We start from the raw sequence: 13,209 nt of genomic DNA on the forward strand, positions 1-13,209 counted from the left end.
CTACTACCATAATGCTAACTTCTTTTAAACTTTAAGATCTTTTTCAGCTTTTACTTATTACATTCAAAACCGCTTAGAAATGGAACTGGCTACACTCAGCCTAGTTTGATTCCTTTCCTTAAGTGTGTGTGCAAGAAGAATGAATCAGTACCAGAGCAAGGTGAGGAAACTGAGGTTTCAAGTTAACATGGTTAATGCCACTCCTTGCAAGGGCAGGGTGGGGAGGGAAGACTTTCTCCACTTTGGTTGCCAATCAGAGTTTAATAACAACCCTTTAATCGTGTCAGAAAGAAAGACCAAGAAGAAACAGATACCCTGAAAGTCTCAAAGAGATGATCCCCTTTTATATAACGTTAGCATGTGGTAGATCTGAGTTGTAAAATGACAAGCTGTAGTTACAGACACAAGCAAGAGCAGAAATGAAGGGAACGGTACAAGATTTAAAGACCAGAAGAAAAGGCAAGAAAGATTTATTTTATGGAATACATCAAAAAAGAGTGAACACATGAGAAAACAGAATGGAACAAAGATACCAAATTTTGCTTTAAAAAAAAAAAATGAAGTGGGAGTAGCAGTAAAGCACAAGATAATAAAAACAGTGTTTTATTTCATTAATTGCATTGTTGATCACTTTTGATGAAGTGACAACAGAAAACAAACTACTCTAGTTATAAGCAAGTAAATCAGGTAAAGATTCAGCACATTATCATGACATCCACACTTTGAGACAGAGTATCCCTGCTTCACATGACTGTGTGACAGTACCATAGATAAGAGGAAGTCAGTGACTTTGATGGCCATTTTTCACAAAAGAAGGTGAAACAATGGCTATTCAGACAAATAACAAAAGCTACCTCAGAAAGAAGCTAGGGACAAGTCAGTAGACAGAAGGAATTAAAACTGAAGTCATAAAAGCATGACATCAGCATGTCATAACAGAAATCCAGACTACAGGTAAAGGAAACAGAAGGGGTAAACACAGATAGACATAACTAGGGAAGAGTTTCACATTATATACGTGCAAAGTGGTGTTTTTTGTTTTGTTTTTTCTGTTTTCTTTTAGGAAAGCAATGCAACCAGGCATAACAGACTTGCTTCCAAACAAGAGATCTGAAAAACTTGTTACATTTGCTAAGTTCTATGTAGCACACAACAGCATGACAGGCTTGTGGCTTTGTATGATTTGCCCATCTATCAGCAGACGAAACACTGTGTCAAGAGGCAGACAATACAGTGTGTTAAAAAACAGATGCTCAAAAAACTGATCACTTCTGCATAATATTTGGAAATTATAGAGACATTCCCTCTCCATTATTAAAAATAAAAGACAATTACACTATCATTATTTGTCCGATCTCATTATAACTAAAGCTTTGGCAGAGTTCAAAAAGCTGCAGTAAATTAAATAATACAGAAGTTACTTCCCACTGATGCGCCAATATAAATGATATTCTATTACAGATTTAAAGATCAATGTACATGGTAAATTTAAAATGCACAAAGAGACAGCACAATTTCCTCAAAATCCCAGAAATGTAGAAGATTAAAAAAAGAACATTTAGACATTTAGTACAGATGAACTCTTTTGTACCCTAACAGAAGGGAATAACTAAGTCTTTGTACAAGAGTGCCACGGTATCTGTAGCTAGATAGAAAAGGTGCATTTTCTCTTATTGTTATCACTAAAATTAGGAAAAAACTTGTTTGGGTAGCCTAATGGTTTCATTAAATAAAAAATACATAATAAATAAAAAATACACATACAATTATATATATAAATATGAACTATTTTATTTTAAAATTGCTTTCCATTGGTATGCATTTATAGTTATTTTTGAGTAATGAGCCATCCCTTTTGTAAAATCACCCCCTGAGCATACTGGTTTTGTTTAAAACTCTATTTTGCTACTGAGTTCACAGGCATCATGCTAAATACTCAAAAGATAACTCAAGTACCTTGCATTTTTATTTGAAGATTAGGAAGAGAAAGATTTGAAACCGACGGTCCTAAATTAAATTCTCAGGACTAGGTTCCAGTCCATGGCTATAGTTCCAACTCCGAGTAAGAGCATAAAACTGGAGCAAACTGGCTCGTGTGTGCTTGTCATAGTAATTCAGAGTAGTCTGTTCTCATACCTACACTTGTTTTGCTTGCACCGAACACTTAATGTAACTGCTTCCCCCTCTACTCCTCAGACATGCACAAACTCCCTTCTACCACCTCTCCTCCTTTCTCCTGAAACTGGTAGCCTCTGGGAAATAAATATTAAAGATTTATAGAAAAAAAAATATCCAGTAACTGTCAATTGTTATGGTCATTCATGAAAGTTCAAGTCAACCAAGACGACAAACGGCATTTCACTTGGAAAGAAAATTCATCTTCCAATGCAACTAAAGACAAATTTCTACCATCCTCAAAGATGTTTGCCTTCACTGTGAATGGGACAGCTTCTTTATAGAGAGCAGCTTTGCTTAAGCTGAACAGAGCAAAACCACACCAAAGAGAAAGTGTATCACAGAACTCTCTGTATAAAACAGCATGATATCAAAGAGTCCCACAGCACATGTTTGGGCCACTTACTATACTTCATTAAGAGATCCATTTTAACATCAATTTTTAACTCAAGGTAAATTTATAAAGTCTCAAAATAATATTTCAGCAAGCAGTGCTTAATATCTGGAGAGAACACATAAGAAATTCTGTAATGGATGAGGTAATCTTAGCTATTTTACTGAGCGCGCTACAAAACCTAAAAATACTAGTAGGATTTAGAAAAATGCATATTTTCTAGTGAGATTTTTGTGGTTGTTTTGTTTCTACTGTTTTGAAGTGGAGGCGTGTAATACCACAAAGTTTCTTCAGCTGAAATACGGTTTATATTATTGAAAAAAAAGTGTTTTGTTTTTAATTGCACAAAATTCACATCCTTTCCTTTTGTTGCTTTCCAGGACGGAGTTTCTCTCTTCCCAAAACTCCAAATTCAAAAGCTGTACGGTGAGACACCGAATTAAAGCCTGTAGAACTGTTGTATATATCAGAAAACGAGCCTCAAATCACAGACTAGTTTTTAAATTATTTACCTATAACCACCATGCTGTTTCTCTATCTGTAATACTAAGAGAGTGATTTAGTCAGAGCACTGATACTGAGATATACGAATTCCAAAGTTTAATAATTAGCTTGGGTCAGAATTAAGAGCTAGCACAGGCACCTAAAGAACCCTATACTATAATAAGTATCTGATTAACCTATAAGACATAAAAATAAGTTGCTGAGATCTTATAAATGAAAAATATATCACAAGATATTTAAGAAAAGGGCCCAAGTCAAGATAAAAAATATCCTCACCCATGAATGTAGAACACATCTCTTTAATGAAGAATTAAGAGCCTCAGAGATGTGCTTTAAATCCAGACGGATACCTCATCATTAGAGACCTGAAAATGAAACATGGTAAACAAGTCAGAAAATAACCAACTTCAGGAGTATATATTCAAATGCAATACTTAAAAATTTCATAGATACCATAAAACCAAGAACACCAGAATTAATACACAATGACTAGTAGCCATTACTTTATAAATGTCTGATAAATAGGCAAGTAAAGTGCCCATTTTGTAGGGCCACTGAAAAAAACCCCAACCCTACAAACCTCTAAGGTTGAAGGGTAGTACGTGCCAGAATACTAGAAGTTCTAGGGCAACTTTAAGACACAATATAAGGACCATGGAAAAAGGTTTTGAGGTTAGGTTTTAAACCTGTCAGTGCAAAAAGCCCTGTACATATTATCTTTTAAGGGCAGTATGCTACTACATACTGACAGATGTGCTTGCCAATAGGAATTGACACTGCCTTTCTAGGAGAGCATACTTGCATGACAGTTTTATCCTGCTCCTTGCCTTGACAGTAGGTAGAGGAGCTCAACTTCGAGAGGTTCTCTCTTAATCTGAAAGAGGCTTGAAAACATTACACAGTTTACAGTAAAATGTCCATGGGGTGAAAGTAAGGGCTTCTAGGGCCTGTGTGTAAAAGCCTCAAAGCAAACAAAAACACCCTCTAACATTAACAGACAGACAAGAAGTATATGAACTTAAATTCTATACCAGTTTGTTTTTCCATAAACAATGCTACCCTTTCAAAAACATCATCCTTCTCTCCAAGGCACAGAGCATTCCCCAATTCCAGTAAATACAGATTTCCCTCTCCCTAAATATAGTTACTTGATGACAAACTCTTAAACACCTTTGCAAGAATATTAATACAGTTCATCCTTTAATCTTTCTTAAAAGATAAGATAGCATATATCACTGCATTTAAGAAGCAGATTTTAACACAAAGATTACTTCTCCCCACATCTTTGAGACAATGTTGTAACATGTCAAAGATATAAATTGCTTATAACAGTTATCAAAAGCCTGCAATGTTCCAGTAAAAACATTTATTCAGTACTAATTTGGTACATAAATTATTACATTTATCCTCCTTTTATTATTCAGTAACTTCAAGACTTATTCCAAGGTTGCTGAACTAAAATGTCTCTGCTGTACATTAATAGGGACACTTAAATAACACACAGATTTTTTTCTAGAATTCATAAACAATAAGCATGTGCCCAAACACATACTTAGGTGAAGGTTGCTAAAATACTTCCATCTTTGTTTGCTGTCTATTTGATGTGATATGCATTTTGTATCAGAACAGCCAGAAAACTTCCTCTAGTTGTTCTCTTTTTCTATACTGGAACTCCCATCATGCAAAAAGTCCTTTTCATGTCCAGTAGAATCAAGTTTGAAATTACTTAACTGTCAGGTTTTATGCAGCATTTCAATATATTTTTTAATTCCTAAACGTCTGTTTATTTAAAGTTCTTTGTTGACTAAACAAAGTTATAGTATAAAGGTTTTACAATATATAAATTAACTGAATAGAGGTACTCAAAAATTTGTTTTTAGTTAAAAAAAAAAAAGAAAAGTTGAAAACTTGCAATCAAGTACTTTCTCCTAGCTGTAAGAGTTCAACAGCAAAAAAAGAAACCTAATTCACCTGTAACTACCATATAATACAGACATTATCTTAAGTTCTTGACTATCCAAAACATAGCTGTTCTGGATCCTTTCTCAACTGGATTCTTCGTGAATCCTCAAAATAAAGAGAAAAAAAGATGTTTCTTACTCTTTAGGACAGTGTCCACTTGCTTGAACAGCTTCCAATATGGAGACAATTGTGGAGTACTTAAAAGTTTGAAAAATCCTATGTTGAAAAGAAAAAAAAAACATATATAACTAAATATACATTCACCAGATCTATGATACATTATTCTAAACGTAAAACCCAAGAAATACTTCAGACAGCAGAAGAATCACTGATGATTATATTAAGTGCCAAACAGGAATAGACACAAAAGGAACTTCAAGCTTTCTTAAGAAGCAAAATGGGATCTATCTCCACAGATTCTCAAATAAGCTATATTGCATGTGAACTTTTAATTACATATATATATAAAAATATGTATGTATGTATGTATATCTGTTAAATGACATATGGTAAAAAAGTGTTCTGTAAGTCTCCTTCTTTGGAAGAGAGTCTTAATGCTTGCTTTTAAACCTTAAATTGGGAAAAAAATTCACTGATACACAACAAAGCTTATACTTCATTAAATAGAATCAGAACTAAATTTGTTATAAGCATGCCTAGATACATATGAAGCTATCTTAGAAAGTTTTTGAAAAATTATCTTCCACAGCCCAACTAACATAGTTTCTTCATAAAATACTTAGAGAAAAATACACATTTCTCTAAGCACACATGGATTTCCTTATGTTCTTGATGGAATCCTAAAGCATTACTGTTACTAACAAAAAATTTTGAACAACAGTAATCTCTCTCATTTTGGACACTAAAACACAGTCTTTTATACACATTAGTGTAACAGGAAATAAACCGTTCATTTCAGTTAGTTTAGAATAACCACTTTATCCCAGTTTCTATTTTTTAAAACATCACGTACGTTTAATAAAACAATTTATTTTTCTACAAAATCCTTGCGTGCTTTTATGACTTCAGTCTTTGCAAATACCCTTTAGAAAATTTAACAGCAGCAGTTTAAGAAGTTATCATTTTCAACTACCTTCTTCACCTCTCTGCCAAAGGTTACTGCCCTCAAAGCACAGCCTACAGAACAAAAGACGTACATGTGCATCAGCTGCTTCAGTGTAGTCTCCCAATTTAGTTTTAACCCTTCCTCTTGTTAGTTTAAACAAACCCATTAAACTTTGCATTAAAATGGCAGAGGTGTATACATACATTCTATTTTGTCATTCATATTTTGTGGGCATTAATTGCAATAAAGGGGCAATAATAATAGAGAGAATGACAGCATCTTAATTTGCTACAATTGATTGAGAGCTCAAAAGATACTAAGAGTTTGGAGAATCTTCTTGGGAAGAACAAAGTTTATCCTCAGTCAGTTTATTTTAGTGAAAATAACTGTTAAGAAGTTCAGGGGTTTGGCCACAAGACTACTGAAGGAAGCTATAGTAGTAACTAGTTGTGTGCTTTATACATTATTGCCATTTTGCTTCTCCAAAGTGTACCTGTGAAGACTTTCATAAATTTCAGTACTTCAGTGCGTTCCTGCTTATTTTTCTAATACAGATAACAAAATCTACCAATGTTCCTTTCTTCAGGTTAGAGTATTGCTAAAACCAACTTTTTTCTTTAAAAGATCTACCCACAAATCTTAGTGTGTCTGTACAGAATATTAATGTCTCCTTTTACCCTCTTTAATTGTCAAAAGAGTTAGAATAACATGTTCAGTGTAACATGTTTGTAATTTACAGATTACTTCTGGTCACTAGAAAGACAAGTCACACAAGTTTCTCTATAAATTTAAAAAGAAAATCCTCTTGATGCTGTTTAGATTTCTGAAGCAAGCATTAAGGGGTTTCTATAGCTTTGCCATAAATTTCAGCATTACACCTTAAATTAGACCTACAAAATATGTTTCTGAATTTAGGCATCTTTCCTGAGGAACGACATTGCCATTTTAACATGTAGAGAAACATTTGCATTGAAAACCAGAAAAAAGCCTTCTCATTTTCACATGTGGCCTAAACCAAGATTTCATTACAAACCATCAGAGACAAAAGACTTCACAGCATAGCCCTCTTTCAATTCACTATCTGATAATACACTAACTTCCAACAATTCTCACGTTCTAGCCTGATAGGCATCTTTGTGAACTCCTGCAAGTTTATAAACTGGAAGTACCAACCAGAACAATGCAAAGGATCACCTCTGTTGATCTATGAGTACAGACCAACAGTTGTGAAGACTTGACACTGACAGAGAGAAGTCTTCTCTGTAAAGATTTGGAAAAAAAGAGCACAATTTCAAGTCTTGACACAAGCAGATTAGGATACCATGATAATACCCCACTGAAGAGAACAGGTTCAGACTTCCCACTTCATACTACATTAACAATTTCTCTATTTTTAAAGAAACCATTTCTAAGGCGATTTGATATGAAAGTTTTTCAGAAAAGTGCCTCCCAAGCACATGCTAAGCAACACACTCTAAGTTTGTGACTTGTTCAACATAATCTTCTTAATTTAAGAAATGAATTAAAACTGATAACTCAAGCAAAACAACATTTTTCATCTTGTTTCATGGCTTCCAGCACATTCAGGACATGTTTCTGAATTCACTTGCAATAGACAGAGACTCCAGACTTGTACTGGAACATCAATACTCTGCCACAAGAGTCTGACAAGGTCGAATTCTAAAAAACTTCCCCCAGTGAAATGGGACAATACTCAGCTGTCCCTCAAGAGTATCTATGAATTAATTCTTAAAAACTTACCTAAAAATCTGGCTCTGAAGCTAAATTTTAGTTTAGCTTCTGAAAACCAGCAAAAAATACTTTCAAAAACTACACACTGAAACCAGCAACACCATATTATACGGAATCAGGCCCATTGTCTTACCTAATGCTGTTTTTAATGTTGGTGGAAGCCACTAACTACAATGGCTTTACTACAGGGTAACTGGACACAAAAATATATCCTATTTAATTCTCAGATTTCTTCTAACATGTAGAATATCAGATGGGTAGATTTTCATGCCATTATACAGATGTAATTTTTCTGAAGCTTAAAGCTTTCTTCATTAGGGTGTTAAGTATCGAATGTAATAAAATCATTTACTCTTCAAAAGCCATTTGCAGAATAAATTTTGGAGGAATTCCTGAATTTTAGTGACCAGCAGAAAAGAGTGAACCAACCTTTTAATACTGCTCATGCAAAACAAGGAAAAGCACCCAAGAATGCATTGCAAAAGGAAATAATTTGGTAACCAGAGTTACTACATTTTCTAATATGACTCAGATAAAGAACAAAGTCAAAATTACTATTTGTCTTCAGAAAATGGATGGGAACATTTTTCCATCTTCCTGCAAATTTTAACTGTTGATTTAAGATTAAAACAAAAACATGTATCTTAAAAAAAGAAAGACGCATGTACACTTGCAGCCTAAAGACATTAATATTTGATATCTCTTTGGTAATCTGGATGCAGTTTAAGATATCAACACATTTGCCATATTGTACCAATATATTTCTGCTGAATTCTGAGTTAAAAAAAAAAAAGCTTCCTCCCTTGTAACTTGTTCCTTGCAGCTTAGTAAGTGAACATAATGTAAAGTCAGCACCGAAAGGGGAACCAAGTTCCAAGGTGCTGCCAAAAGTAGCCTTTTACTTGATCACTAAAGCTCGTTTTAAGAGGTAGCTGTGCATCCATCTGAATACTACTATATGTATGTTTTGAAAGTACTACTAAGACACTAATGTTTCCGAAGTCAAGCTATAGCTTCACTGATCTTCCGCAAGTTTTCAATACTGCAGTTACTCAAAAACATGGTCATTGTAAACCATATTATACTTTTTTCCAAGTGATACTTTAGAAAAAAAAATGCTGCTTAAAAAAAGATTGCTCCTCCCTGCACTATTGTAAATAAGAATGTCACATGTTCAGCCTGTTTGACTTTTGGCCAGCTTTCTCTCACATTTATGAACTGGCCAGACGGATAAAATATGAGAACCCTGGTATTCCTTCAACCAAAGCAAAAGCCCCAAACTCTTTCTGGTGGTTGTTGTACCAGTAAAAGACCTACTTCTTAACATCATAGTTTCTTTTGCTGAAGGGGAAAGAGAATACTTCAATAATACCCTAAAATATTTCCAGTAATGCTATCAATTCTTCAATGTTTGACTAAATAAACAGATGGTTTCTCCATAACCCATTTATCTGTACCCAGCATTCCTGAAGCACCATTTCTAACTACAGGAAGAGCACTAGAAAATAGAATGAGAGTACACTACATGAGCCCAAATGAATGTGAGATTTGTAAGTGTTCATTAAGCTCACAGCTCCATAGTTTGATAGCACTAAGACCATTAAAAGGACAAATAAAGATAGGTCAGTGGAAGACTAGAAAGTATCCACAAAACTAGTTTTGTTAGAAAAGACACTGAGTGCTAAGGGCTACTGGGTTTCAGTTAAACACAGAAAAATATTTCAACTGGATGATTTATGAACATAAGTACCAAACGCTGCTGAGAATTTAGTTCATATATAGTGGCGGAAAGAAGCAGAATACTGCAATCTGGTGATGAATAGGATCATGCCATTCAACTCCATCAGATCCAACTTCTCCTCATCCTAAATTGCATTTAAAGTATCAAAGAAAGACAACGATGCAGTGTTTGGACGATTATTTCTACAAGACTGATATAAAAGAAAATAATGCACTGTAAGGAATCCTGACCCATAAAATATGTAACTGTCCAGCTTACCTGTACTTTTGAGGTGTTTGAAGGATACATATACTTTAATTATAGGGAAAATTTGTATTGTAAACTTGTAACATACACGAAAAAAAATTTTTACAATTAGCTATATAAGGCAAGTAAGAACAAAAGCGCATCTATTTACTTTATGGGTTGCACAAACAAGGCAATTTTAAAGCAGCATGTCAATCTTTTTGTTTTAATCTGCCTGCATCACTAACTTGTCTCTCATAAAAGGAAACAAATGAACAATGCCTGTTTTAGGGCCTCCATAGTCTCTTAGTAGTGGTTCATGTCATACATCTTTTAGATAACATCACTAAAAATACTTTTTAAAAACCACACTGTGCTTTCATCGACATTTCTCCATGACTGAATTCTTGGACTAATCTTCAGGAGCATTTAGCACCAGTAGCTCATGTGAAATGAATAGGTGCTGAGATTCCTCAAAATTCTTGAAAAATTGTGAGACTTAAAATTCCAGTTCTTTTTACAGTAAAAAAAGACAGCTTTACTCAGAGTGAGATAAGTTAATACATCTTCATCATGAAGACCAGCATAAATTCTTATAAATTGAACTACTTGATTAAACACATACAAGTTAGCACAAACTAAACCAGTGCAGATGCATTGTAACTACCTATGTGCCTGCCCTCATCGTCTTACAAACGCCAAGTAAATTGACATGGCTTACGCACCAATGGGGGAAAAAAAAACAGAAAGCAACTTCACATTTACTTTAGAGAGTTCACAATGGGCAGTAACCACAGAGTTGTTGATATCTGAAGTTCACATCCTACCTGACTTCCCACCAACTTCTCTGTGTGCCCTTGACTTACACATAGGGCCTGGCACATGGGTCCCTGAATTGGTTAGCTTTCAAGAACACGTATATTAATTTTTGCTCTTTGGTTTACCAAAACTGGGCATTGAAGTCCCCGGTGTTTTGGAAGCCTCACGTACCAGATGCAGAAACAATGAAAGTCATTCTTAGTTGGGGGTGTGAGGGGCTGGGGGCGTGTAGAAACTTTGTGAGTAGGCAAAACCAAAAGATGCTAATTTAACAAAGTGTAAGATAGGAATAATTATTAATTTTAAAATATTTGCCTTGTGAAAGAAACTAGCAAGAAGTTGATCTATGCACCAATAAATTAAAACTCAGAGCCAGACTAAAAATCCAGATATTGCTCAAAGGTGACTGAATATTAATATTCTGCCTTGAATGCTAAACATATTTATATTTGCATACAAATGATTACATGTAAAACAAGGTGAAATAATTAGATTACCTCACACCTGCCAAATGGGAACTTGATGGTGTCAAATGACACAGGTTTAAAAACAGATGCAGAGAATTCTTAAAACTGATGGGCCTAGTTTTCCTGAGAAGCGAGGACTACTTTTTACAGCTACTTTTTAACAAAGTCTCAAAGAAGACACGAGAACTAGAAACCCTATCCCTTTCGCAGATTGTTATTTTGCCCCCCCATGAGTACGCATTATTAACACCAAACGGTTCAGATCTCTTCTACGTAAGGGAGGGAGACTGAGCCGTATCTTCTCACACTGATGAAGTTAAACAGCTTTCATGAACTGAAGGAAGTTTTCAGTTGCTAGATTCAAGGCACTTATGATACAAAGACAGTGAGGAGTGCAAACCATTTCTTACGAACAGAAAAGTGTATGCATCAACCTCAATGTCAAAGCTATACAGCCAAATGAGAAAATTCTGGACTCTCTTCACCTGTTTTTTTATCCCTGTTCACAAAAATTTGTGTGTGAAGAGGGAATGAAGAGGTTTTAACATTTCACTGCTTTAAGCCTCAGTAGGAAGTGGCATAATTTCTCCACTTCACTAGAATAAAGATGCATGCCACCTATCCACCCAGTGCTATATACATATAGTACCAAGCTAGCCTCAAAATCCTCTCCTTGTCATCCCCGAAAAAAGTCAGCTTGCGGCCCCTACCTGGAAAGTGCCAGATCAGAAATTCCAACCTTGCACTTTCACAGCCAAGTCCCTTTTTAAGCCTCCACCCATGCAGCGGGAACCTGCGGCCACATGCCACCAGGTCTCCTCACCCCAGAAATCCTCCAGCCCAGGAGGACAGCAGACTGCCTGCCTAGCTCCGTCTCCCCCAGACACACCTCACCCAGTGCCAACCCTCCCCCCTTCCATATTCCTTTCCCCAGCTCCCACGTTTTCTGCTGTCATGGATCCAAGCCAGTGGGCTGCCAAACTCAGCTCCTCTTCTTCCTACCGCTTCGCTTGCCCTGGGAAATTATTTTAATTCCTCCCTCTGCCCACCTCTATTATCTTGCGTGGCGAGAAACGAGGTCTAACATTCCCTCTTTTCTGCCTGGGAGGGTGCCACATCCCCTCCCTGCCACGCAGCCCCCTTCCTAACCGACATCAGGTGGCCGGGGATATTCTTGCCCTACCCTCCACCACCCAGCCCTCTCCTCCCACGGCCACCGCCTCGCTGGGGGAGAGGGGGACATCCGACCTCTTCCTCCGACTCCCCTGAGGAGGAGACCAGCCCTCTTCCCTTCGCCCTGCCATCTTCCTACCTGAAAGAGGCCAGGGGCAGGACATCCAGCCTCTCCCCCACCCCGCTACCTCGGGAAGGCCCGATTCCTCCCCTCCAAACTTTGCCCCCGCCCGCCGGCCGCCCCTCCGCCCGCGGGCCCCGCGCCGCCGCCTCAGCCCCGCTGCGGGGCAGGGAGGACGGGGGCGGCGGGGACCGCATCCCTCGGCGCCCCCGCCCGCCCCGCCGCCTCCCTCCTGCCCCGCTCCACCCCCGCCGCCCCCGGGAAAAGCTCTCCCCGCCGCCGCCCCCCTTCCTCCTCCCACCTCCGCCGGCGAGGTGCGAGGGACCGGCGAGGAGCCCCGCGCCCGCCGGCTCCGCCGCCGGTGTCGGCGAGGGGCGGAAGCAGGTCGAGGCGCGGCGGCGGGGAGAGCCCGGGCGGCGAGCAGGCCGCGCCGCGCCGTCCTCCGGCGGGAGGAGGGGCGGAGGGGGGGCCGACGGGGCGCCGGGGCCAGCCGGTGTCTCCGGCACCTGGAGCGCGGCCTGCTCCGGAGGTGGCGGGGAGCAGCCCGTCCCTTCGCACGTACTCACCGCCGGGTTCGCCATTACGCGGCGGCGGCAGCGCCTGGAGCCGCCGCCGCTGCCCGGCAGGAGGCACACGCGCGGGGAGGAGGCGGCGGCGGCGGCGATGCCCCGCGCCTGACAGCTCCCCGCCGGGGCGGCCTCGGGCAGACGCGGCGGCTCAGAGGCGGCGGCAGGAGCGGCGGCGGCGGCTTCCCCTCCCCCCTCGGGGATTCCCCCCGCCCCCCCGGGCGCCCAGGGAGCCGCTGGCCGA

At 38.7% G+C, this 13,209-nt stretch overlaps 1 protein-coding gene across 8 annotated transcripts in view; it reads right to left on the reverse strand.

The window, feature by feature from the left end:
- The window catches only part of CHD9 (chromodomain helicase DNA binding protein 9), a 100,426-nt gene that overhangs the window by 86,992 nt on the left and 225 nt on the right, over window positions 1-13,209 (reverse strand). For 4 of the 8 annotated variants that reach the window (XM_082319866.1, XM_082319867.1, XM_082319860.1 and 1 more), the window contains exons 2-3: window positions 5,174-5,251; window positions 3,350-3,438 (exon numbers count right to left, since the gene is read on the reverse strand). The gene's annotated coding sequence lies outside the window, so the exon portion shown is untranslated. Of the gene's footprint in view, window positions 1-3,349; window positions 3,439-3,871; window positions 3,891-5,173; window positions 5,252-12,700; window positions 12,719-12,965; window positions 13,094-13,209 lie in introns of those variants that run through there. The other 4 variants (XM_082319861.1, XM_082319862.1, XM_082319864.1 and 1 more) reach the window with 4 other exon arrangements.

The sequence above is a fragment of the Platalea leucorodia genome (genome assembly GCF_965183815.1).
Source record: "Platalea leucorodia genome assembly, chromosome: 8".
Classification (NCBI taxonomy): Eukaryota; Metazoa; Chordata; class Aves; order Pelecaniformes; family Threskiornithidae; genus Platalea; species Platalea leucorodia.